This window comes from Ursus americanus, chromosome 27 (assembly GCF_024610735.1).
Source record: "Ursus americanus isolate L20-20 chromosome 27, mUrsAme1.1.p, whole genome shotgun sequence".
Lineage (NCBI taxonomy): Eukaryota > Metazoa > Chordata > Mammalia > Carnivora > Ursidae > Ursus > Ursus americanus.
In genome coordinates this window covers 15610401-15635672 of record NC_142153.1, presented here as the reverse complement: position 1 = coordinate 15635672, position 25272 = coordinate 15610401, and the positions used below count along the sequence as shown (strand labels likewise).

At 49.1% G+C, this 25272-nt stretch overlaps 1 long non-coding RNA gene across 1 annotated transcript; it reads right to left on the bottom strand.

Moving 5' to 3' along the window:
* Nucleotides 1-852: 852 nt before the first annotated feature.
* LOC123780423 (uncharacterized) lies at nucleotides 853-25037 on the bottom strand. The gene is made up of 3 exons (XR_006776402.2): nucleotides 24741-25037; nucleotides 11985-12107; nucleotides 853-9025 (listed from the first exon to the last, which is right to left on the bottom strand). It is a non-coding gene; the product is annotated as an uncharacterized LOC123780423 (long non-coding RNA).
* Nucleotides 25038-25272: the final 235 nt, after the last annotated feature.

Genomic DNA, 25272 nt, shown 5'->3' with positions numbered 1-25272 from the left:
ACAAAGATCCGTGTCCTCGTGGAAATGACATTCTAGCAGCTCCGTGACAATGGAGACAGGACCCTTGGAGGAGCTGCCTCCCAGAGTCCCAACAAGAAGTGGAACAAAAGCCCCTCTCATCTGGGCCTCCCTCTCAATATCTTCCCTCTCCTAGACGGGGAAGTCTGGGCATACTGTTCCGAGGCCCACATTCCATCCCACATTCCAGAAAGCCGGAAGATGGTGGCATTTCACTTTCTCATCCTCCTCAACAAGGACTTCTCTGCCCCAAATCTGTCCCCTTCTGGGCAATGGATTGGGAAGGGCTCAGGGGATATGTGCTCTCTCCACTGCTCTTTGATAGAGGCACACAGTTCCTCTTGGTTCCTATTGTGCCAAAGGGAGATACTGAGGATTCAGAAAAAAATTTCTCTCTCTCTACAAAGAGACAAATACTGACTTTCAAGAACATTGTCCTGATGGCAAAGAAAGTCAATTGTGAGACTCGAAGTCAAGTTGGACCCCTCTGTTCTAGGGGTCTTGCTCTCTCCATCCCTGGGTGTGTTCAGCCTTAGGGTTCAGTGTTGGAGGTACGGTGTTGACAGGGGACAAAAGATTTAGGGGGAAAGTGAAAGTACATGAGCCACCTCGGGGACTAACCGGGTCAGAGACACCATCAGATAAGAGCGTCATATTCTGACATACACGTCGAAGGGCAGTTGCTTCTATTTTATTTTATTTTATTTTATTTTATTTTATTTTATTTTATTTTATTTTATTTTATTTATTTTATTTATTTTATTTTATTTTATTTTATTTTATTTTATTTTATTTTATTTGTTGGGGGGAGGGGCAGAAGGAGAGAAAGAATGCCAAGCAGGCTCCACACTGAGCATGGAGTCCAATGTGGGGCTCAATCTCATGACCCTGAGATCATGACGTGAGCTGAAATCAGGAGTCCGATGCTTAACCGACGGAGCCACCCAGACCCCCCAAGGTCAGTAACTTCTTAATGTGTTCCCCGTAGCTTTCACCATAGCCCTTTATAACGATGTCTACATTCTGTAAATCTTTTGCTGAATGAACAAATGATTTATTAAAGAACATACTCCATGTTCTTCATGGCAAGGGATAAAGTCTGAGGACCCTAAATGATATTCAAGTCACACAGACACACACACATACAAAAAAGTATTTAACTCCTGCTTTGTACTCAGCCTTGAAAGTAGATACAAAGACAGTTCTGGCCTGTGAGGAGGAAGAGGAAGTAGCATGTCTGAAGCAGTTACTGAGTAATTCCGGGACGGGGGATGAGTGTGGCACAGGACTGACTGAGGCTCTTGCTGAAGAGCGAGGCTGAGATACGCAGAGGAAAGCAGGCAGGGGCAGGAGGAACAGCAGGCACGGAGCAGGAAGGCTCAGGGCCAGCAGAGACGGAGAAACCAGAATGGGGAAGGCAGAGGAGGGAGCAGTGGGAAATGAAACGAGATGGGGGACGGGGCAATGCCTGGAGGACCTTAAAAATTCAGTAGAGGACTTTGGACTTAAGTGGGCTTTGTCAGGCTAGGCTAGCTGTAATAATAAATGGCCCCAAATGTTTTCAAACACAGTACAGGTTTACTTCTTGCTGATGTGGCTAGAAGTCCAGTCTCCCTGGTGGGTGGATTTCCTCCTCACAGTAATTCAGGGACCCAGGCACCTTCCATTCCTGGTGATGACATCTCCCAAGCCTCATTGTTGTCTACTTACAGCTAGCGCTTTTCTTTTTTTTTAATAAAAATTTTAAAGATTTAGTTACGTATTTTAGAAAGAGAAAGAGCAAGCACAAGCAGGGAGGGGCAGAGGGAGAGAGAGAATCTCAAGCAGACTCCATGCCCAGCGTGGAGCCTGACATGGGGCTTGAGCTCACGGCCCCGAGATCATGACCTGAGCTGAAATCAAGAGTCAGACACTTAACCGACGGAGCCACCCAGGTGCCCCCAGTGCTCTTCTCGAAGTGTTAGCCATTTTGCTCACTTTCCTCTGCCTACAACTCAGTGATATGAGACCTTTAAACGCAGAGGAGACTGGTAAATGTAGGCTAGCCATGGTCCCAGCAAGAGGAAATGGATTTTGGGGGTGCAGGTAGCTGTCACTGCCATATGTGAAAACCCCAAAGAGCTGCGTATAGCAGTTTGGACCCAGGCCATCATTTCATCACCCAGCAGGACTAGGGAGGTTTGGGGAGAGAAGCGCCAGCCGCAGACCGACCGTAGACCATAGGTGAGAGAGCCCGAAGCTGTCTGGTGCAGTAGAAGGAAGAAGAGAAGAAGGCTGAAGAGAGAACAGTGGGATTGCGAAAGGCACGGGGGCAAGACTGACATCAGGAAGTGGATGAAAGAGCGCTCAGTGAATTTACTACAGCCCCAAGGTGACTCCAGGGTCTGTGGCCTCAGGGAGCAGAGAGAGATAGCATGTGTCACAGAAATGTGGATGGTCAATATTAGATTGAGGGAGCCAGTCTGGAGAAAAGAAGGCTAATGAGGTGTCTTGCAAAAGCAGCAAGAGGGAATTTCAGTGAAACAGATGAATGCTCATTGACTCATGTTCTTCCAGGACTGAGACCTCGACCCCTTGGGACTACATCCTCCTGTCCTCAGATAACAAATCGAGAGGCCACAGGTCCACAGATCTTCGAGGGCCATACCAGACAAATTGGTGCCCCCAACCTTCAGATTGGCCCTTGACCATTTAGACACAGCAGGTAGCCATGCTCTTTCTGAAAATGTTCCAGAAAAACAGATGTTCTTTCTACCATGATGTCTGATACCACTTCCCCGACCTGCAAATGTCAGCCTCTTCTCATGTATCCTTTCCAAAGGCAACAGTACCGAACACCAGCTGGGGGGACAAGACACCCAGAGCTGTCCACAGCAGAGGCCCTCACTGGTGCAGACTGATGATCCCTCAGGAATCAACTGAATGACCCCAGTTTACTCTGACTACAGTCAGTCAGTGGCCCCTGAGGCGGTAGGTCCCATTGTTCTCCCAGACCTCTTCTCCCCACCAATGCCCCGTACACACACAGCCCCTCTCAGAGAGGGTGTCCTTCTCCCCTGGGCTCAGTGACTAATGCCTGATTCAGCTGTGCTCTTCTCTTGAGTGTCAGTATTTTCCTACCAGGACATCCACTCATTCTTTTCCCGCCACATCAACCTGGGGAGGTGACTCACCTGCTGTTAGCTATGCCTCAAGTCCTCCCACCTCCTCCACCCCCAAGCGATGACTGGACTGGAATGAGGAACAGAGAGGAAGCTTATCAGGGGGGACACACTCCCTAAAGATGAGGAAGCCCACAGCCAGACACCTAAGATGAAGAGAGGCCTAAGCCTGAAGCAGGAGTGCCTGGGGGCGGGTCTGGAACAGGAAGGGAGTGGATGACAGGGTCGAGAAGAGCCAAAGCAAGGAGAGGACGGCAGCCTGACTAAACCTTGAGTATGTGAGATGGTATGAGCATCCTTCAGTCCCCACCAGGGTCTCTTCATAACACCCAGAACATTCTGGTATGCTCCATCCCCTGATTCATTGTATGCATTCCCACCATGTCATTGAGATCTGGAACAAAGGGAAAGCCATAGGGAGAAGCTTCTAAAGCAGCCGTGTAAGGATGACTTGGCCGCAGGAAGTTACGTAGAAGTGACTTAGTAGTCACAGCTACATGAGAGATATCCAGGCCGTCAGAACTCTGGTGTGACCTGCCCGAGGGTAAACTCACAGCCCGGGGCCAAGGTATACAGGAACAATGCTGTAAGTTCATCTGGCAGGGGTGATGGCTTAGCCTGGTCCCAAAACAGAGCCCTTACTTTGCCACGGAGCGACTGGGGGAGACTCAGGCCAACCTACTCAATAACTCAGCATGTTTGAGCATTTAGTTTTTACCGGGCACAGTGCTGGAGGAGAGACCCACATCTCGGAGCTAGAAGGCGTCTGGAGACCATGTACTCACTGTGGGCCCCAGGAAGTGGAGTGACTTTCCTAGAACACCAACTAGCCGTGACCGGGCCACAACAGAGTTCCTGCTTCCTGTTTCTCTTCACCATCCACTCTCTCTGGCCTTCTCCCAAGAAATTATGTTATAAGAAATAAAAAGTTTTCTCAGGGAACCTGAAAACTGAGAGCAGGAGAGAGAAAACATCTAGCGCTGTGCTGCGATACCCAGGCCCATGCAGGTTGACCATGTCCATGAGCAGAGGCGAGCCATCCTTGGCCCTGACGCTTCTCTTTCTCATCCAACACAGTCATTACCCATTTTCTCTGCAAGTCCACCTCCTGCCCAAACTCACTGATATTCCTAGAACTGGGGCAGCCTCCCCAGTTCTCTTTATCCCTTAAAGGTGAAGAGCCACTGAGAACTGCAGGAAGGAAGTCTGATTTCTCTTTCCCCCACTTCCTTCTTGTTGCTGCTTCCTCATAGCAACCTCACTTCCGCATTCCCTGCCACCCTCCCAGTTAGAGGGATTCTGAGAGAAGGCAATGAGCGTGTAGTGAAATGACCCATTGGAGTCCAACAGACATTGTCTGAATCCAGCCTATATCATGCACTGACTGTGTGATCACTGCACATTATTTGATCTCTCTCTCTCTCTCTCTCTCTCTCTCAATGTCTTCATTTAAACTTTGAAACAGGTAATATCCTACCCTCAGAAGTTTTTCGTATATGTGGCCTATTATTCCTATACTAACATACTAATCCATTAATATACTTAATTCCTTTATTTAAAGGCCTGTTCCAGCCTACGCTGGCCCTTGGTGGTGGTGAAGACCCAGGGCCAGAGCTCGGGCGAGGAGGAAGGATAAAGATGACAGGAAGGAAGAAGGCCCTTCAGTAGCCCAACAACTGTGCCGTACCCAGGCCTCACGCCTCCTCTCACCCCTGTCACCATCACCAGCTGGCCTTCCTCTTCCCCTCCCTATCAGCGTGCCCTGCGTACTCCCACCCGTGAGCTGGCCTGGTCCCCAAAGGCCCAAGAGGCTCACAGCATCTCGACTTCCCTCTGAAATGGCAGTGCTCTGATTAGGGTCCTTTGTGAGTCCCCAAGTCGTCTTGCTCATTCCTGGACTCCCTTACTTCCAAGGCCTTGTCGAGGAAGGAATGGGGACCCTGGGGAGGAAGTGTCTTAGCCTGAATCTTGTCCCCGTGCCTACCAGCAGCAACATCCCTCGGAAGAGCCAGAGGGCTCTGGGCCTGCCTGGGGACCAAGGGGCTGGCGGTCTGGTCCTCCGACAGTGGCGGTGCGGTTTTTCGGAGATGGCGCGCAATTCTTCATTTCATGTATCAACTGGCGCGGCCCCGGGGTGCGCATATATTTGGGCATATCTGGGTGGGTCCGTGACAGGGTCTCTGGATGAGATTAACATTTAAATCAGACTAAGCGAAGCAAGCTGCCCTCCCTGTGTGGGTGGGCTTCGTCCACTGAAAGCCCGAATAGAGCAAAAAAGCTGAAAAAGAAGGAATTTGGCGGCCTGCTTGAGCTGGGGCATGAGTCGTTTCCTGCCCTTGGACTAGGACTCATATCATGGGCTCTCCTGGGTCTCTCGCTTGCTGACTGCAGATGCTGGGACTTCTCGGCTTCCATAATCATAGAGTCAATTCTGTAATCACACACACACATATACATGCATGCGTGTATATTTATAACCGCCTGCTGATTCTGTCTCTCCGAGGACCAGAATCCATGTCTGAAGCAACATATCCCACCCCGCTCTCTCTTCTTGCCAGGTAACCGTGACCCTCCCCCATCAAGAGGTGGGGCCTCTGTTCCCTCCCTCCGGACCTGGGAGGGATTGTGACAGCAGAGGAAATGACGCTAGGTGCCTGCCGAGCCTAGGTCATACAACGGGCTACAACTTCTGGTTGGTTCTCGTCCACCGGTGTCACCCAGAGAAGCTCGGGGTCCAAAGGTCCGAGAAAGCTGGAGGCAGGGCAGGGACCAGGACCGGTCCCCACCTCTTGGCCTGAGCTGGTCCCTGAGTGGCCCCTGCTCCCCCTGGCAGTTTGGTCAACCTCTAGGCCCCCTGACCTGACTCCCTGAGGGACACAAGCTGAACAGCTGGACGGCGCCCAGACTCAGGACGTCAAACAAAGCAATGCTGCTCTTTCAGCTAGTGTTCGGTGCCTGCTGCCCTGTGGGAGTGAGGGTGCCACCCTGGACCTGGGTCCCCACCTTTGCTTCTGAAACTCCCGCTTGCCGCAGAGCCAGTGGAGAAATGCAGTGCTTCCTTGGATGTCGTCAGCCCCCAGTGTACACCTCCCGCCGAGGAGAGACGACAGAGAAAAACATTTTACGTCCTCGTTGTCGGCCAGCTTTTATGTCCCAGTCAGAGCATTCCAGTCCAGGCAGGCCGACACTGAGACCAGAGGAGACAGACAGACAGACAGAGGGAAGCAGGGAGTGAGAGAGTCCCCGGAGATGCGTTTGGCTCAGCCAGTGTTGACACAGGGCCTGCAGTTTGCCAGCCCTGCTCTGCACTGAGGGTAAAAAGACAAAGGAGCCCCTGGCCTGCCCTTGAGGCCCTTAGACTCTGGTGGGCATTGGGATGCAGCCATAAATCGAGTCAAAACAACGCCATGGAACAAGTAAGCCAAGGATGGTCAAGGAGGCAGAGGCGAGGGACTGAGCCCGCTGGTTCAGAGCTCCAGAGAAGGGTCCTAACAGAGGAGACTCTGAGCTGAGTTCTGAACTTCTGTCAAATGCCTTTTTCCACTCTGTCCTTCATCGTTCTAACACGTTCCTGAACCCTTGCTATGTGTCAGGCACCATTCTGTACCCTTTGCTCATTTGACATTTATTCATTAATAAGACTGCACAGTTGATATTCTTATGATGTCCATTACACAGGTGAGAAAACAGAGGCAGAGGGAGGCACGATTGCCAAGGTCAATCTCAGAGGCAGGATTTGAACATAGGTATTCAGCCTCCTGGGCGGTGGCTATCGCCACTGCCCTACTCCCCATCTGGAGGCTGTCACAGGACAGAGAGGTTGAGGAGGCCGTGGAGAAATCATCTGCTTCTGTTTCCCACACTGTCTGATCCTTCGGATCACAGCAGGGCTTATCAGAAATGGAGATGCCCACGTCCTTCCGCGGAGGTGTTCAGTTGTGAGGTGTTCAGTTGTGAGGCCCAGAGAGCTGGATTTCTACTGATTTTTCTGGTCAGACACTGACCTAATTCCACCTGGTTAACTACTGAATTTTACAGGTGAGGAAAGCAACTCAGAAGAGTTAAGGGAAGGGCCCAGGATCCCACGGCCGGTGGTGGCTGAGCCAAGCCCAGAAGCAGACACCCTGTTCTCTCAGCCTCCCCCACACCCGCGCTCCCACCTGCTCTCTGAGGGAAGCCTCCTTCAGGAGAAGCTTGAGCAAGCATTTCTCTTCCTGAGGTGAAGCCGAAAACTGTGTTCCTGCATGAATAGGTTCACTTTCTCTGTTGGTCTTGGGGCTGCTGGGTCCGCTGGTGCAGCCAGTGGTCACCTATGTCCCGTGATTCGAGGGGCCTCTGAGGGACACTTCCCCATTGCCCTGCCCACCATGGCTCTGCGATCGTCACCCGCAGATTCGAGAAGGTCGCTAACATGCAAGTGTCTTATCTGGAAGTGGAAGGATGCTAATACCTGTTGGGACTTTTGTTCATTTACAGATCCAAACTTTAAAGGTTGAGGCAAAGGGCAGCTGTGCTTTTGTACAGAAGAAGGAGGAGGAGGGGGAAGACTAGAGTGGAAAGAGGGTGAATGAGCCCCTCCAGGGTCTGCAGGTGAATCTCAGCAAGGTAGTTCCCTTTTTCTAATTTCTGAGAGTCATTTCCATCCATATTTGTTCTTTTACCCTCGTTAGCGGAGTCTCTCCTTAAAACTTCTGCGTGACCTCAGGGGTAGGCATGTGCTAACTAGGAATCCAGACAGCCTTGAACTGCTATGATCTTGACTCACGTTCTTTGATTCTCGTCACTTTTCTTTTTCCTGGAGTCACTCCTGCCTTCCTCTCCCCCAATCCAGGACAGTTTCTCCCTCATTCCAGAAGTGCTCCTATCAGAAAGGAGGGTGCCCCCGGATCATCAGGGGGTCTCCTTGGAGCGCAGATGACTGGGCTCCACCCGCACAGCTCCTGATTCAGTAGGTCTGTGGTGGGGCTTAGCGTTGGCATTTTAACCCAGGAGGCATTGATGCTGCCGGTCCCGGGGCCACAAGGAGAAGCCCTGCTCTCCCTCAGTACCGTTCTCCTTCCTCTTCTAGTGGTGTTCTCTTATGAGGATTGCTCCATTACCGCATCTGCCTGCCTTGGCCCCTCTGGTCACCAACTCAGTCCCATCTATTGGGGTTACCACCAAACGGCTGGAGCCACAATGGATCTCGTTGCCAGTTTATACCCGCAGACCACCCACCTAACCATTCACACCCTGGATGTCAATCAAAAACCTTTCCGCCATTCCTCTCCCCTCTTCTCTAATCTAAGCTGAGGAAACCTAAGTAACTGGGGCTTATAAGAAAAAAACAAAAAACAAAAAACCCCAGGGAGATCTGGTCCCAAGCAGGGGAGGCGGCCGCCTTGGTGACAAGGCTGACTTTATATATTCTCAATAGACCAAGAAAGTGGGCAGTCTGGAGCTGGCTCCAGCCAGGTCTGGGATGATTACAGAGAAAACATCCAACCCAGTCTCCACCCACCCGTCCACCCATGCCCCTCTGTCCTCACCAGACCCGCACGCCCCAGCGTCCTGCAACCCCTCTCCAGGGTAAGGAGTCAGATGCCAGCAGACTGTCTTCCCAGGACATTGAGCAACACTTGGGGAAGTATTTCCAGCATTCATGCACTCCCCAACAGCCTGCAAGACATTTTCTCTAAGGAATTTCAACACACATAACTAGCGCTTTGTTCTGATGTGAATGAGGGTTTGTCTAGATGCCAGGGTTTCACCATACAGGAGATGAGCAAACATGAGCTGAAGCCTCCAACAGCCACATCTCGGTCTTCACGATCTTTCTTCATATTATGCACAAATGTCAAACCACTCTAGAAAAAAAAAATGGGAAGGGTGTCAGTCCTATCCTGCTTGAAGATCTAACCGGTCTAGACAATCTGTTGTCATAGACCTTTTTAATGTCAGGTACCCCCTGTCGGTTTTGATAAAGATGGTCGGAGCTAAGCACGGCCATGCACTCTCGTCAGAATCCTGCTAATAGTGTGTTGATACGCAGAAGCTCCTCACACTTGTCCCTTCTACCTCCATAAATGGAATTAAAAAAAAAAAAAGAGGTCAATTGCTAACGGTGCTAGTTCACAGACAGCTCTTCCGTCCCAAGCGAACAGTTGACTTCACAATGAATTGAGACCCAAGCGGAGGGAAGATCTAAGCTGGTACTGAGTTCGTTGAATACGAGGGACCAGCTGAGGTTGGCCTGGCAGGTGTCCTGCTAGGTCAGGACTGTCCCAGATCTCAGCTCCTTGTCCCGTGGTCTTAGACAGCTTTATGGAGGGGGGATGCATTCGTGGACTCAGGCTGCCATAACAGAGTGTCACAGACTGGGTGGCTCAACCAAAGAAATGTATTTCCTCGCAGTTCTGGATCCTGAAAGTCCAATATCGTGGTGTCCGCAGAACTGGTTTCTTTGGGGGCCTCTCTCCTTGGCTTACAGATGGTTGTCATCTCCCTGTATCTTCACGTGGTCTTCCTTCTATGTGTGTCTGTGTCCTAGTCTCTTCTCCTAAGGACACCAGTTATATTGAATTAGGGCCCATCTATATGAATGATGTTACACAGTCATCTCTGTAAAGACCTTATCTCCAAATACAGTCATCTTCTGAGGTATTAGGGGGTAGGACTCCGACATATGAATTTGGGGGGGGGGGAGACAATTCAGCTTATAACAGTATCATCATTCATTTAAATTATTTACCCTATTTCACTGATTTTAAGACACATATTTTTCCATATTTTAACATCTAACACAGGCTGCATCTAACGATCTGTGGTATTCAGGGTTTCATTGGCAGATGGATTTCTTCTAGCAGGGGTACATAAAGTAATGGTGCACTTACAATGGATGACACCTTGGATTCGATGGAGTATAATAGTCCTTGCAACACCCCATTGAATTAGCTACTATTTTAAGCCCCATTTTACAAATCAGGAAACTGAGGTACACAGGTTAAGCAACTTTCACAAGGAAACCACCTTATTGGCGTTGGGGCTGAGTTTCCAACCCAGTGAGTCTAACTCAGGTCCCCCTGGGGTTGCTCTGAGGCCAAGTGACTTAGTGCATATGAAGCACTCAGAACCTGGCACGGAGTACAGTCTCAGCAAATGTTGGCACAATTATTCCTAATTTTGGAGAAATGTTAATGTCATGTGTGTACCTCGTAAGTCACAGTGAACTTGACATGTATTCCTGGGAGCAGGGCCATCCCCACAGTGATGTGTGACCCTAATGCCTTCCCCCTTCATGAGCAAACATTTCCCGTCTATAAAGTAGACTGAAAGTTTACCTATTTCTTCTTCAACCTGAGTGAATGTATGCTTTCTTTTTTTTATAACTTTTATTTTTTTTAATGATTTTTTATTATATTATGTTAGTCACCATACAATACATCCCCAGTTTCCGACGTAAGGCTCGATGGTTCATTAGTTGCGTATAACACCCAGTGCACCATGCAATACGTGCCCTCCTTACTACCCATCACCGGTCTATCCCATTCCCCCACCCCCCTCCCCTCTGAGGCCCTCAGTTTGTTTCTCAGAGTCCATAGTCTCTCATGCTTCACTCTCCCTTCTGATTATCCTCTCCTTTCTTTATCCCTTTCTTCTCCTACCGATCTTCCTAGTTCTTATGTTCCATAGATGAGAGAAACCATATGATAATTGTCTTTCTCTGCTTGACTTATTTCACTTAGCATTATCTCTTCCAGTGTCATCCATGTTGCAGCAAATGTCGAGAAACTGTTCTTTTTCATAGCTGAGTAATATTCCATTGTATATATGGACCACAGCTTCTTAATCCAGTCATCTGTTGAAGGGCATCTCGGCTCCTTCCACGATTTAGCTATTGTGGACAATGCTGCTAGGAACATTGGGGTGCACATGGCCCTTCTCTTCACTACGTCTGTATCTTTGGGGTAAATACCCAGTAGTGCAATGGCTGGATCATAGGGTAGCTCAATTTTTAACTTTTTAAGGGACCTCCACACTGTTTTCCAGAGTGGCTGTACCAACTTGCATTCCCACCAACAATGTAGGAGGGATCCCCTTTCTTCACATCCTCTCCAACAATTGTTGTTTCCTGCCTTGTCAGTTTTTGCCATTCTAACTGGCGTAAGGTGGTATCTCAGTGTGGTTTTGATTTGAATGTATGCTTTCTAATCATCTACCATATACAAAGTTCAAAGCTTTGGAAGGATAATACACGAATGTGGAAGTTTCCTGTTCTGAGAGACAGAGGGTCAAGTAGGGGTAAAAGGTAGGTAACAAGTAGGTATATATCAAGGCTGTGCGTGACGAATGCCCCTGGGGTGGTATTAGGGAGTCATGATGAGAGTTGAGAGGAGAGACATTGCCTCTGGCTGGCTGACCAGATGTGTGGTGTCCCAGAAGTGGAGCCATTTGAGCCGGGAATTAAATGATTGGTAAGATTTCAGAAGGGTGAAAATGGGCCAAAAAAAAAAATTTTTGGTTGGAGCCAGAAAACAACATAAACAAAGGCCCAGAAGTGAGATAGTTTCTTGGGAAGTGCCGGCTCTGTTGAACAAAGGTTATTATGTACAGGGGAAGATGAAACTAGTAAGGCAGGTAAGGCCAGATAGCTGGGGGCCTTGGACAGCACAGTAATTAATTTAAACAGATTAGGAAGCAAGCTAAGTACTTGAGAGTGGAAGATTTGGGGGGTCGGGGACAATTATGCACGGTGAAATTCAATCCACGGGAGCGCAGGGGTGATGTGTGGAGAGGAGAGACAGTGTGTGTTGGGAGGGGGCTCACCTCGTCCTTGCTGCAATGGTCCAGGCACAGGGTAACCAGCTCATTCCGGCGTTCCCGGGAACTTCCCAGCTGTAGTCCTGCATCCCTCAGTCCAGGGCAAGTCAGGAGGGGTGGTCACCCCATCTGCATGAAGAAAGGGGACGCTAAACTTGGTGACAGGAAAGGAAGAGGGAGGGATTCCATAAAGGCTGAAAGACGCAGTGAAGGAATAATCTACCCCACGTGGGAACACTTGAGGTGGAGAGAAGGGTAAAGGACAAGAAGGATTTAAAAATATTGCAGAGTTTTTGAGGCAGGTTAAGGAGGAAAAAGAATGCGCATGTCCGGAAGGGAAGCAAGTTTACGAAAAAGAGACAAGGAATTTTGTTTCAGATGCCCTGAGTTTCAGTGGTTTGGGGCCAGCCAGCTGGGCTGTGAGTGATCGGACCTGGGGACAGTCAAAGCTGCTGAGGACAAGACTTGGGCAGAAGCCATTCCCTGGAATGCAGCCACTGCCCCAAATTGTGAAGAGCCCACCAAGGGCAGCCTGCCAGGGAAGAATAGACCACTGCCCAAACAAGAGTTCTCAAACTTCACACCTGGGAAACTCGCATAAATGCAGACCCCATCTGGAATCAGAACCGAAGGCCCAAGAATCTACATCTTTAACACATCCTCCAAGTGCTACTTTTGCAGATGGTCCGAAGACTACAATTGGAGAAACTTTGGGGTCAGAGAATAGGCAGTAACGTGCCAAGTCTGAAGTCCGTCTCTGCCCCGCTCTCACCTCCCCACTTTCTTTGCTTGGTCCCATTGTATGTGCCTCTGGTGATACCCTCTCCCCTCGGTGGCTCGATCCTCTCAGTACTGGCTGTCTGGTTCTCCAGCAAAGCAGGGCGCCTAGGTCTGGGTATGCCCAACACCCCACTTCCTGTCCATGGTGGGTAGTGCTGGCAATACAAGTTGATTCTCTTGCCCCCCAAAGACTGACTTTTTGTGTTCTGGATTTTATCAAGAGGGTAATTGTAACCTAACCTAAAGAATTCTGTGGGTTCATCTCGCCAGGTCACCTATTTGAATGACTCATGTCCATCAGTCACCACCACCAAACACAGAGGAGTGGCTGAGAGAGTCACAGTCAGACAGAGAGGTAAATCATTTATCTGAGGTCCTCCAGGGGTCACACAGACCATAAACAACACGTGTGGGAGGTGGCCAACCGGCTCCACTTTGTTGTTCCTTCCCAGCCCATGAGGCTGAGGCAGACCTCTACCCACTTCCCAGAGACAGTCATAAATAGCCAGGGAATCTATCCCTGGAAAAGGACAGGGAGGGAGGTAGCAACCAGCATCAGTTGCCCCTGGGCTACTGGTAGAGCAATGAACCCATAGCCCAGTGCTCAGCACTCTACACAGTATATAGTAATAGTCTCATAAATGCCTGAGAGTGTTACTAAGAGTGTTCCTAGGCTCAGGAATACATATCATGTGTTATTTTCAACGAACATAAAGTAAGAGAGCTAAACCCACCCCTTATCCCTGAATTTGAAGTTGAATTGATTCAACTTCACCTAAAGGAAACAGAGAAGCTTCCTACTTACAAACTTCAACATTCAAACTCTCGTGGACCCAGGGTCATACCTGACAACATCACGTCACTCTATGGGCTACCAATGGACAACATCAGTGATCGTGTAAGGTTATTTCATTCTCTGCCTTTAGCTTAGGCCATTGTGACCCAATTTGCTTATTTTCATTCAACCCACACTCATTGGGCACACAGTACCAGCCAGGCATGGGATGCATCAATAAAAAGCCCAGAAAACCACCCCCCCCCCGCCCTTGTGGAAGTTATCGTTTAGGCAGGGGTGAGCATGGGAGCAGGGAGACAGATGATAAACAACTGACGTGATAAGTAAATAAATTATGTAGCATGTTAAAGGAGGTAAGCACTGTGGTCATCACCTAGAACAGGTAAGGAGGGTGGGATGAGCAAGGGGACAATAGCACACAATTTTGAAAAGCGCTGTCAGAGTAGGCCCCATGGGAAGGCTTAATCTGAGTAAAGACTTTAAGTTTGGGGGGCTGAGCGAGCGGAAAGTTTGGGTTGCTACCAACTGAAATTAGGGAGCTTGAAGCCAAGCTGGCTTGAGAGAAGGATCAAGAGCTCACGTGTGGAACATGGCCTGCAAAGTCCAAGTGGAGGTGTCAGGAAGGCAGTTGGTCTCTGATCACAGAGCAAGGTCTGGGATAGATTTACAAAATTGGGAGTCCTGGACATGTAGGTGATATTTAAAACTTTGATACTTGTTAAGATCGCCAAGGGAGGGAATGTGGATAGGAAAGAGGGTCAGGAGGTGAGCCAATGTCAGGAAGAGAAGGAGGAGTCTGCAAAGGACAGGGCCGCGAGAAGCAACATCAGGTGACTTACAAAGACAGGCAAGAGTGTGTGGGTTCTGGAAACCGAATGTAGAGGTTGCTCCCTGAAGGAGGGCGTGATCAGCTGTGTCATGGGCCATGGATAAGTCACTGAGGTGAGGAACAGCACTGACCATTATCAGCCTCAGGGATGTGGCCTCAATGAGATCCTCTTCTGACAAATAGTGGGCATGTCTAGAGAGTTAGAGAATGGGGTGGGGAGAGATTGGATCCAGGAAGTATCGACACATCCTTCAAGGAATTCTACTACAAAGTGGGGCAAAAAGTAGGGCAATGGCTGCTGAGAGATGTGAGGTTAAAAGAAGACTTCAGTTTTTTAAGAAAACTGGTAATGTGAGAGAGGAGAAAGTTCTGGAACAATGATCTTGAGACCTCAAGGGGGAGAAAGAGTTAGTCCATACACTAAGGGGTCATCCTCGGTTGGGAGCACAGAGCCCATCTCTGGCAGGTGGGCAGGCGGGGGCCACAGGGGGCAGATGTGGGAAGAGCTGGATGGGGTGGTGGCGTCAGCAGTCACCTCTTCTGACTCTTTCCGTTTTCTCAGGAAATAGAAGCAAGGTCATCAGCTGAGAGGGATACGGGACAGGAGGGTTTGAAGAGGGAAGAGAAATCATCAATTAATTGCCTAGGATTCTGGAAGAGTACATGGATCCGTGTGTACTGCCATCAATCTCTCCAACAGCACAGAAGGCCGCCCCGAGGACTGTAGTCGTGATTTTAACGTGAGGCCAGTGGAGCTGAGGGCTCCTCCAGCCCTATTGGGTTGCACAGGTACAGATGTGGGGTGGATGGAGAGCAGGTTTGCTCACGGGTGTGGTACTGAGTGGTATAATCCGCTATGGTGATGTCTGGGTGAGGGAGGGTGGGGAACGCGCCTAAAGAGGCAATAGGATTCATGGAGAACGTAGCTTTCCTCCAGGCCCAGTGGTACAAAGCCTACCTGAGAATCATCGTCAGCCCTCGCGGAGGGCTGCACTGTCCTCAGGGGAGATTCAGGCAAAGATAAGGGGTTAAGATATGTGGGATTTTGCTGATGATGGACAGGAACGGCAGAAACATGGCAGGAGAGGTTCAGGAGTTAGGATGGGGAAAGAGATGGGGATAGAACAGTGGGTATACAGAACCTATTGTGATTAGAGGATGGGAGAGGGGGGTGACCTGGGAGGCTGGGGCTTCTTAGGATAAACTAGGAGAGATCAGAATGAGATTAGTACTACTGAACTCTAGGCCAGCATTGCTGGTGAAGCTGCAAGTATTGAAAGGGAGGAGGGATGGGCACCTCAGGCCCCCCAAAATTGCTGGGATTGAAGACCTAAGGAGGCAAGGTCTTAGTTCCTGAGCTCAGGGAGCATTCTTAATACCTATGAGTGAGTCCTAGGGCTGAATCTCCCCGTCTCCCCTTTGAGTCTCATATATAAAGTTAAAGACATTTGGGGAGGCCAGGCATTGCTCCCAACCAAGACCAAGCCAGGTATTGCTCAAGACGCAGCCTCCCCTTGACCTCTGGCAGTGGAGAGGGGAGGCTTATTGCTTTTTAGGGATTTTGCAAGTGGTATTAACTCCAAAATATCTGACATAACTGGAAATATTACCAGTGTTGAAGGTCCCAGTAAGATGAGACAGAATCTCCAATGAAACAAATATAGGAGTAAGAATATCGAGAAGTTGTTCTTTGTACACCCATGATGCACAAAAAACATTTGGTGCTTGATAATCTTGGTCTGATCCCAAGCCGTTAGCTCCAGGGACTGCCTCTGTTTTCTTACACTGTCACTTCACGCTTCCAGGGAAGAGTCCTGCTCTTCGGAAGTGCGCTGGTGTCAGACAGAAGGCATTGCCGGTCAGTTTTACTCCAGAGTGTCTGCTTCTGTTCGGAGTTTTGTGTCTTCCTGCCATTTCGGAGATTTGTCATGGATGTGAGCCACTCAGACAACCAGCAGAGGGGGGTGGGCAGAAGAGTAAGTGGGTAGGAAAGCAGGGCAGGTCTCTGCAAGGTAGGGAGAAAGGAGCTATTGTGGCGGGGGGTGGGTGGCATACTTCCTGGTGGGACTTTTCTTTGGTTTCTTATGTGCAGTAAGGGGATGTTCAGATCTGTGCTCCCTTGTGTCCAAGGGACAGACTCCAAGGGGATGAAGTGTCCCTGGCAAGCACAGAAGGGAGAGTGGCCGTCCTTCCCTGGTCTCTGATGTCTGAAGTCTTACTTATCCTCCAGCATCCTACCCAAAGAGAGTTTCTTCTTTAAATGAAAGTATTAAGCTGCACCCGACCCCTCTGTCCTCACAGTCTCAGCGCCCTTGTCTCAGGAGACAGGTCATACTCAGCCTTCTGCACACCGATGCCTCACTTGGAATTGTCATCCTCCTGCTTTGGACGACAGGCATTACGTCTCCTGGGCCAGGACGCAGCCCTCTATAAAGTTTACCCCGAACTGAGGGCCATTTTCTGCTTTTTAGAATAGTAAACGTGTCTGAGTGAATGTGTGTGTGTGTGTGTGTGTGTGTGTGTGTGTGTGTGTGTGTCCTACTACAGACTGCAAACTCCTTGAGCACAGATACTTTGTTCTGTTATTGCCTTTATTGAAATGACACCCCCCACACACATGCCTTGGGGCACCTGGGTGGCTCAGTCGGTTGAGTGTCTGACTCTTGATTTTGGCTCAGGTCATGATCTCCGGGTCGTGAGGTAGAGCCCTGTGTCCTGCTCCACACTGAGCGTGGAGTCTACTTAAGATTCTCTTGCAATCCCTCTCCCTCTGCCCCTCCCCTGCCTCACTCTCTCTTGCCCTAATTAATTAATTAATTAAATGACACCCCCCCACACACATTGTTTGCTCAAGAAAATCGTAGTCATCCTTTAAATGCCACTGTATCTGTGGTACCTGCTTGGGCACCCCAGGCCAAAATAGCCCCTCGTTTACCTGTCTTATAATGGTACCAATTATCCATTTATAGTGTCATGGTTTCTTAGTTACCATTCTGCTTTCTTTCCCTGAAAAGCTGAGACTTTGTATCTCTAGCTCTTTGCCTAGTGTCTGGCACTTATTAGGGCTCTCAAGAAAATGCAGGCTGGGGTACCTGGGTGGCTCAGTGGTTAAACATCTGCCTTCAGCTCAGGGTGTGATCCCAGAGTCCTGAGATCGAGCTGGGAGCCTGCTTCTTCCTTTCCCACTCCCCCTACTTGTGTTGCCTCTCTCACTGGCTTCTCTCTCTCTCTGTGTCAAATAAGTAAATAAAGTCTTTAAAAAAAAAATGCAGGCTGACCTGAACTGATTTCACAGGTAGCAACCCAAGTAAATAAGATGAGAATTACATAGTGTGACTGCAGGAGGCTGGGAGATGTTTTTCTTCCCCCTCTCAAGTTTTTCTTAACCTCTGACCAGGGCAGGATTAAGACTTGGATTGGGTCATAGGGTGGCTCTCCTGAGACGGGGTTCCATTTGGGTTCCATTTAAGGCTGACCCAGCCCAGGAGAGTTGGAGGGTCATGAGGACCCTCAGTAGCCAAGCATTCTGGGGCAAGACATGCTGTCCCCACTATATGATTTGTACAGTGTACTCGCGCCATTTCCATGGTTCCGCAGAAGCCGCCCAGCCACAGTCAGGCAGGGGGACAGAAGCCCAGACTGCTCACCAGGAGCCATGTCTGGAGGAAGGAAATGGGCTACAGAGAAGGTAAGAGAGAAGTTAACTCTTAGCTAAACAATTAACACGCAGCTCATTTTAAACCCTTCTTCCACTAGTCCTATTGTTTAAGTCCATTGCACCATAATTTATGAGATGAAATCACTTCTCATTTTGCTGTGCATTTAACACCTATTTAGAGGAAGGACTTAAGGCTCCTTAATGCCAACTCTCCTTTCACAATTTAGAGATAAAAATCAGAAACCAATCTCACCTTTCACAGAGTTATGCAGGTTGCTTTGGGCAGGACAAGAGTGGGCTGTGCTAAAGGGCGATAAAATGAGGCCAATGTAGTAATAGGGAATGAGCAAACTGAAATTCTGTGCTGTTCTGTAGAGGCAGATGCCATCTGTGCTCTATGGGGGCAGATGTACCATGCAAATGGTGACAACCAGGTGATTTGAGAGGCCGTAACTTCTCTGAATATGGCTGACTCCATTCCCAGGATCATGGGCTGAGAACCTGACACTAGGTGGGGGTGCTGGAATATTCGGTGATGGTTTTATCTGTCGTACGAATCTAGCACTGTAAATAAAACACCACAATATGTGTGCTTTCCCGTTTTTTTGATGTTTTCCAATAACAACCCAGATCTTTCCATTAAGTTTACAAAAGAGAAATTCTCAAGCCTGCAATAGTATATTTCCTCTTCTTTTCTCCTCCTTCTAACCGAGTCCCTGCTCCCAGCTATTCCCCAATTCCGAGGGCAAATGTTATTGGCTCAGACAAGAGAACGGAGATGATAGAAAGCAGGTGTTAGGGAAAAAACACACACAGCCCTTTCCAAATATTATTTATCGAGGACCCACAGTGTGCCCAGCACATTATTCAGTGCTAAAGGAATTGAAGGAAATGCTGCCTGCCCTCCAGGAGCCACATACTTACTCGGTGGAGATGCGAAGCTCTCATACAGAAAGCACCCGGAGCATCTGCTGAGTTTCAAAGCCCTTTCCTTTGGCCTGGTCCCTCTTAGAAAGTTCCAGGAAAGAGGGCCCAACATCCCAAGTCCTCGGTGTTTCCACCCTCGAATCTTACCAGAAGCTTGGGGCTGGTTACTTCTGTACACTCACGTGGCTGCTTCTCAGCACCGCACAGTGCCAGCCCCCTCTCGCAGACGGTCCCCACCTCATTCTGCCACATGACCTTCCAGCTACTGCCCCTTCGGTCCATGAACTCAACAAGCACTGCTGTAGGCATGAGGTCTCTGCCGTTTTCCCACCTTCTCACACTCAGCTGTGGCCTCACCTCTTGCTCCTCTAGAAGTGCTCCCTGTCTTGAATTCTTCTTCATTCTGTGTCCTCACACCTGTGTCCTTGAGCCAGTGTCCTCTAGACCGTGTCCTCCAGCCTGTGCTTTGCTTTCTCTGACCTCACTGGTCCTTGGCCGGGTAGGAAGCAGATTTAAGGGAGATGATTTCAGTCTGAGCCTGGTTAGGGGCGGGGTGCCTGTGGAGATGATTAGATACGTGGATCTGAGCTTCATGAATGAAGTTAGTGCCAAAAGCTAGACTCGAGAGTCATTGACGTGGAGGGACAGTTAAAAAACCAACAGAACAACAACTCTGGAGTGAATGGAGATTGCTTGGGGACTGCAAGAGGGAGAAGAGAGAAGGGCTGGGAGCAACAATCCCAAAGAACACAGTGAAGAGGTGGGTAGGGAGAAGAGAAGCTACATGGATGGAAAGAAACAAGAGGAAAACCAGATGGCTAAGGAGTCATTGAAGTAATGGGGGGAGAGAGAAGGGAGAAGTCCACACTGTCAGCTACCACAGAGATAGCAAATGAGATAAGGATGCCAGTGGCCATTGAGTTTGGCCACTACATTAAGGGGCTGAAATTTTCGACCTACCCAGTTTCAGAGAAGAGAGAGGAATCAAGAACCTACTTCTATAGGCTAACGAGTAAAAAAGAAGTGAGGAAGCAGGCATGGCTATAGACCCTTCTTTTGAAAAGATTTAACCAGAAGGAAGGAGTCAGGTGTTATTAGAGGGCCATGTAGGATCAAGAGAGGTTCCCCAGCTGAGTGCTGGCATTGCTTAAGGTGGCTGGTGTCTGAGCAGATTAACCGAATGAGAGAAGCCTATGGACATGGTAAGGGTGACAGTCCCAAAGGAGATTCCTGATGGAGCAGGAATGTGAAAGAGAGGGGAATGAAGAATTTGAGTGGAATTTTTAGCCTTCTACTTCTCTGAATCTTGAAGACAAGCAGCCCAGGGTGACTTGGTATGTGGGAGTTCTGGCCTAAGAGCTCCAGCATCTTTCCTGAAGAAGGAAGAAAGGTCATCTTCTGAGAATGAGAAGGAAAAGGCTGAGCTGGGAGTTTGGAGAAAGTGGTGATGGTTTGAAAAAGCAAAAGCGAAGAGGGGGAAAGGTGGTTTGAGGACATGAACAGAATTATCAGTCCATCATTCAAGGCCCCACTGAGACGGTACGTCTCCCAAGCCTAAACTATATGCACGGCTGTCTTGAGCTTCTGTGGCTGTAATCAGCAACTTCTTTACATTCCATATTTAGGAGTAGAGAAACAATCTGGGGAGTTTACTTGGGTTGTTGAACAGAATTTGTGCTCACTGTAATAGACGCTTGTTTGAGACACTCATTTGTCTTCCCTGCCTCCTATGCTCCTAGGGACTTCCTCAGTATTCTTTACGGACTTTGTGCCTTGTTCGTCAGCATCGTAACCCACACAGTATTGTTGCTATCAAAGAAGGTTGTTTCATGGGAAAAGAATTAAGGCCACATGCTCGTGCTCACAGGATTCATTGATCTTACCAGATACCCTTCATCCAGGAACACATGGCCTCATAGAATGGGGGGATGGCCCCACCAAGGCCCAGGGACAGGGCTAGCTGCCAACAATGGTCAGCAAGGCTGTGGGACGTGGCGTCTGTTCCAAATGCAACTAAGTCGGGATGTTTCTTACAATAATACCTAAATTTTTCTTAATTTTTTTCAGGATTTCTAAGCCATGCAGCTCACCTGAGAGTTTTTTCAAATCATCTCAAACCTCCCCAGATTTTTCCAATATATTTAATTATTTAAATCTGCATCGAAAGGGACCCAAGCAGTTCAAACCTGCCTTGTTCAGGGGTCAACTGTACTTTATAAAAGTGCTTTGTTTTCTCTGAAACCCAGGGAAAAGAGCTCTAGATTCATGATCGGACACCCTGAGTGCTACGTAAAACCTCAGACTCTTCATACCTCAATTTCTCATTGGTGACATGGAGCTCCTAAGAGACTACTGTAAGGGGCAAATGAAATAGTGGGGGCAAAATCATTCTCTAAATGCTCAAGTGCTATGCAAATCAAAGGCCTTCTGAATCTTTCTTTGAAGCGTCCAGAATGAGGCATCCCAGGAGGGTCTGGTTCACCCGGATGTCCCCTGAACACAGTAGCCCCCCAGCTATGGGACGATGGGAACAGCAGAAACTTGGCCATAACTCCTAACTTTGGCTCTGCCCCTCCCTACCTGTGTGACCTCAAACAGGTGACCTCCTCTCTCTGAGCCTTGGCTCCCTCACCAGGAAAGCAGGGCACTACCTCCCCCTCCGGAGGCTGCTGTGCAGAGCAGGTGAAATAATGCAGATAATCGCCCTGTTCAGTGGCTAGCACGTGGCAACTATTGAAAAGAAATGTCCCCTGCCAACTTCCCCGACATCCGTTGACCCCGTGGCACTCTGCCATATGGTTCCATCCCATCCAACCATCCAGTCCTCCACTGCACTGGGGTGACAAAGAAAGAAAGGCTTCTAGACCTTGCAGTTCACTGGCAGTATAGCTTCTATTGGTCAGACTTCCCGCCACCTGAAGAATTTTTGTAAGTGGGTAAGTGATCCAGAAGCCATTCCGTTTATCCAATGCGCTCAACAGATATTTATTGATTGTGCGCTGCGCGCTTCTCCCAGGGGCTCCTGGAGCGGGAAGACCAGGAAAGGACAGGTCACTATTCTTTCTCTGGCAAGAGCTACAGAGCGATGAGAACACGCTGTGCATGATAAGCCTGTCAGAAGACAACTGTTTCCAGGGCCAAGTGGTAAGGAACAAAAGGACATCTCAAGCCTCAGCCCGGGGGCATTGGCTGCCTCCCGGGCAGCGGAAATATCTTGCCAACACAGCCCTGACACAAGCAGGAAGCCAGCTCGCCCCAGCAGACCACACTATGGTTCTTCGCGTGCCAGAAACATGGGGCATTGAATGAAAGCCAGGCCATGCACCTGGGTAACAGAAGGTGACAAACCACAGGCAATGAGTACTGTCCCCACGGCCCTAGCCTCCTCCCTGTCATCTGTATTTATAAGATTTGGAGAAGAGTTGGGCTAGCTGTGGGTTATGGGAAAGCAGCAGTAATTACCTTGGGAGAGAGAAGGAAGGGACCACCTCTCCTGTGCTTAATAGAAAGGAAGGGCACTGCCAGCCATTTGCCAGGTAACTGGAAGTGGACACTTGTCACATGGCCATCCATCCTGGGAGCACATCCTGCCACTACAGAGTAAACACTGCCCATTCTCTGTGGCCAACATGTGAGCTCTCCAAACCGCCAGCAAAGGCTGTCCGATGACAGACATTAGCCCGAAGCCTCAGCCAGACTTCCCAGCTGACTCCTTGGCCAGCACTGACCTCAAGGAGGTGGCTGGACAACCTTCAAATCAGTGACTTAACTCAGGAAATGATGACTTGGCACTTGAGCGTCCTACCAAAAAAAAAAAAAAAAAGACTTTCAAAGCATCGTTCAGAATTTCTGCAAATTTTGGGCCCTTTACTTTGTATGCTAGCAGTAATGGCTTACTAACTCAAGAAAGTGTCAGTTCTCAAAAGGAGCCAAGAGCAAATATAACTAAGGTGACTCATCCTTGATCCCAACTATCCCCTTAGTTCCAGCTGTTTAGTTAGACCGAGACAACTTCAAACCCTCTCTTCAATGCAATAGAACCATTCAGTTATTTCAGGGTGTTCCTTAGCACAATTCTTTTTTTTTTTTTTTTTTTAAGATTTTATTTATTTATTCGACAGAAAGAGACAGCCAGCGAGAGAGGGAACACAGGCAGGGGGAGTGGGAGAGGAAGAAGCAGGCTCATAGCGGAAGAGCCGGATGTGGGGCTCGATCCCGCAACGCCAGGATCACGCCCTGAGCCGAAGGCAGACGCTTAACCGCTGTGCCACCCAGGCGCCCCCCTTACAACAATTCTAAATCAACCCATTTCAGTAGAAATCCCTTGTGATCATTAAATATCTCAGGACGGAGAGAGAGAACATGGCCTAGACCACGGGGGTTGGGTTTGCGGGATAGAATTGCTGGACAGCAGCTCTGGGTAATGATGAAGTCCCAATAAATGGTAAATTGTTCTCTTCTCTCTTTTTACTTTGAATCTCAAGCAACAGAAAGTAGCTCACAGTCTGGAAGGCAAAGGAGCTCCAGACGCCAAATGCTATATTAGGCAATCTGTATTGAACACGAAGCACCCACACCCCTGCACAGGATCCATCCGCTACCTGGTATGCTGATGTTATGCACCGGGGCGGTCTGCATTATTTAGAAGCATAATCAGCTGGTGAGTACGAATGAGGTCATAAATTCTGCTGTCTCATCATCCCTTTCGTCTACGTAAAATCCTCTCAAAATCCTGCGCAGGTATTTCTCCGAGCCCTCTGGGAATGTCTTTCATTCTATGAACAGTTCTGGGCTTGCTGTTCTTCACTGGGCTCTGCTGGGCTTCTGCCTGGTCTCCACCGGGGAAAGGCTGCCTGCCCGGAGCCCGTGTTCCCGTGTCCCCAAATCTGCCTTCCCAATGCTGTCCCTAAGAGCGGCATTCCTCCATCCCTCACTATGAGAGCCAGCCTGGTTCCCTGCAGAAATACAGATGGGGGGAGATTGTCCCCCTTTCCAAAGGGATTGGATTGCCCCCCACACACTATTGGCACCATCTCTTTCTTCTGTCCACCCCCCACCCCACAGGTGTCATAGCACCTAAAACTTTCTACTCAAGGATCCCCTTCTGGGTCCTCCTCCCATGCAAAGCAACTCACCTCAGGACACATAGAAGTCCCACAGGCCCATTCTGAATGTTGGCTCAGCCAGGACCACTCTGCTCTAAGAAACCCCAGGAGTTCACAAGGCTAGGCAGACATTGCAGAGAAGTCTCAGAGAGGAGGTAGGACTTGAATGGGGTTTTATTTTATTTTATTTTATTTTTTTAAAGATTTTATTTATTTATTTATTTGACAGAGATAGAGACAGCCAGTGAGAGAGGGAACACAAGCAGGGGGAGTGGGAGAGGAAGAAGCAGGCTCATAGCGGAGGAGCCTGATGTGGGGCTCGATCCCATAACACCGGGATCATGCCCTGAGCCGAAGGCAGACGCTTAACCGCTGTGCCACCCAGGCGCCCCTTGAATGGGATTTTAAAGCAAAGGAAATATATAGGTAGAAAAGAGGGTGGAAAAAAGATGTTACAGGAACACAAGGATATGTTGTGTCTTCTGACCCCTGGGAATAAAAGAGGGGATAGCAAAGGGAACCGATGGTTCCCGGCAGCTCAGCCCAGGTATTCTCTCATTTAATCCTCAAATCACTGGATTAGTCCCCATTGTCCACGTTTTATGGGTGAGGAACCCAAAGCTGGGACAGTTCAGGAGCAGCCTTTGTCACACTGCAGATTATTTACCTTGGGAAGCGCTGCTCCGGAGAGGTTCTCAGGGGAGGAGTCAGGATTCTGGAAAACTCACAGGGTCTGTGTGTGAACGTTGGCCGGACGGATGCAGGCAGCTGGCCTTCTGGCTTCTTGCACGCTAGTGTCCTCCGTCCATCCCACAGGGCTCCTTCCAGCAGCACCACACCTGTAAGACCACCATTGCCATCTCAGAGGCCAAGCTGGCTACCAGGTGCCAAGACCCCAAAGAGGGGACACGGGGCTGAGAATACCTGACACCCTCTTCTTCTATGAGCCTTGGAGGAAAATGAAGCTACTAATAGCTCAGTGTCTAAATATAACTATTTTTACACCTCCCCTAGAGCTGGTTCGGAGGAGACCCCATTCCATGGCTTTATTTGGCTTGGCGTCTCTAATTTCAAACTAGAGGGATTATATTCAAAGCTATTTAAAGTCCTAAGCTATGAATAGGAATGGAAACAAGTAATGCAGGGGATGAACAGGCGGGTAACCAGGGTCCTCGGTCATTCCTGCGGATAATAGCGTA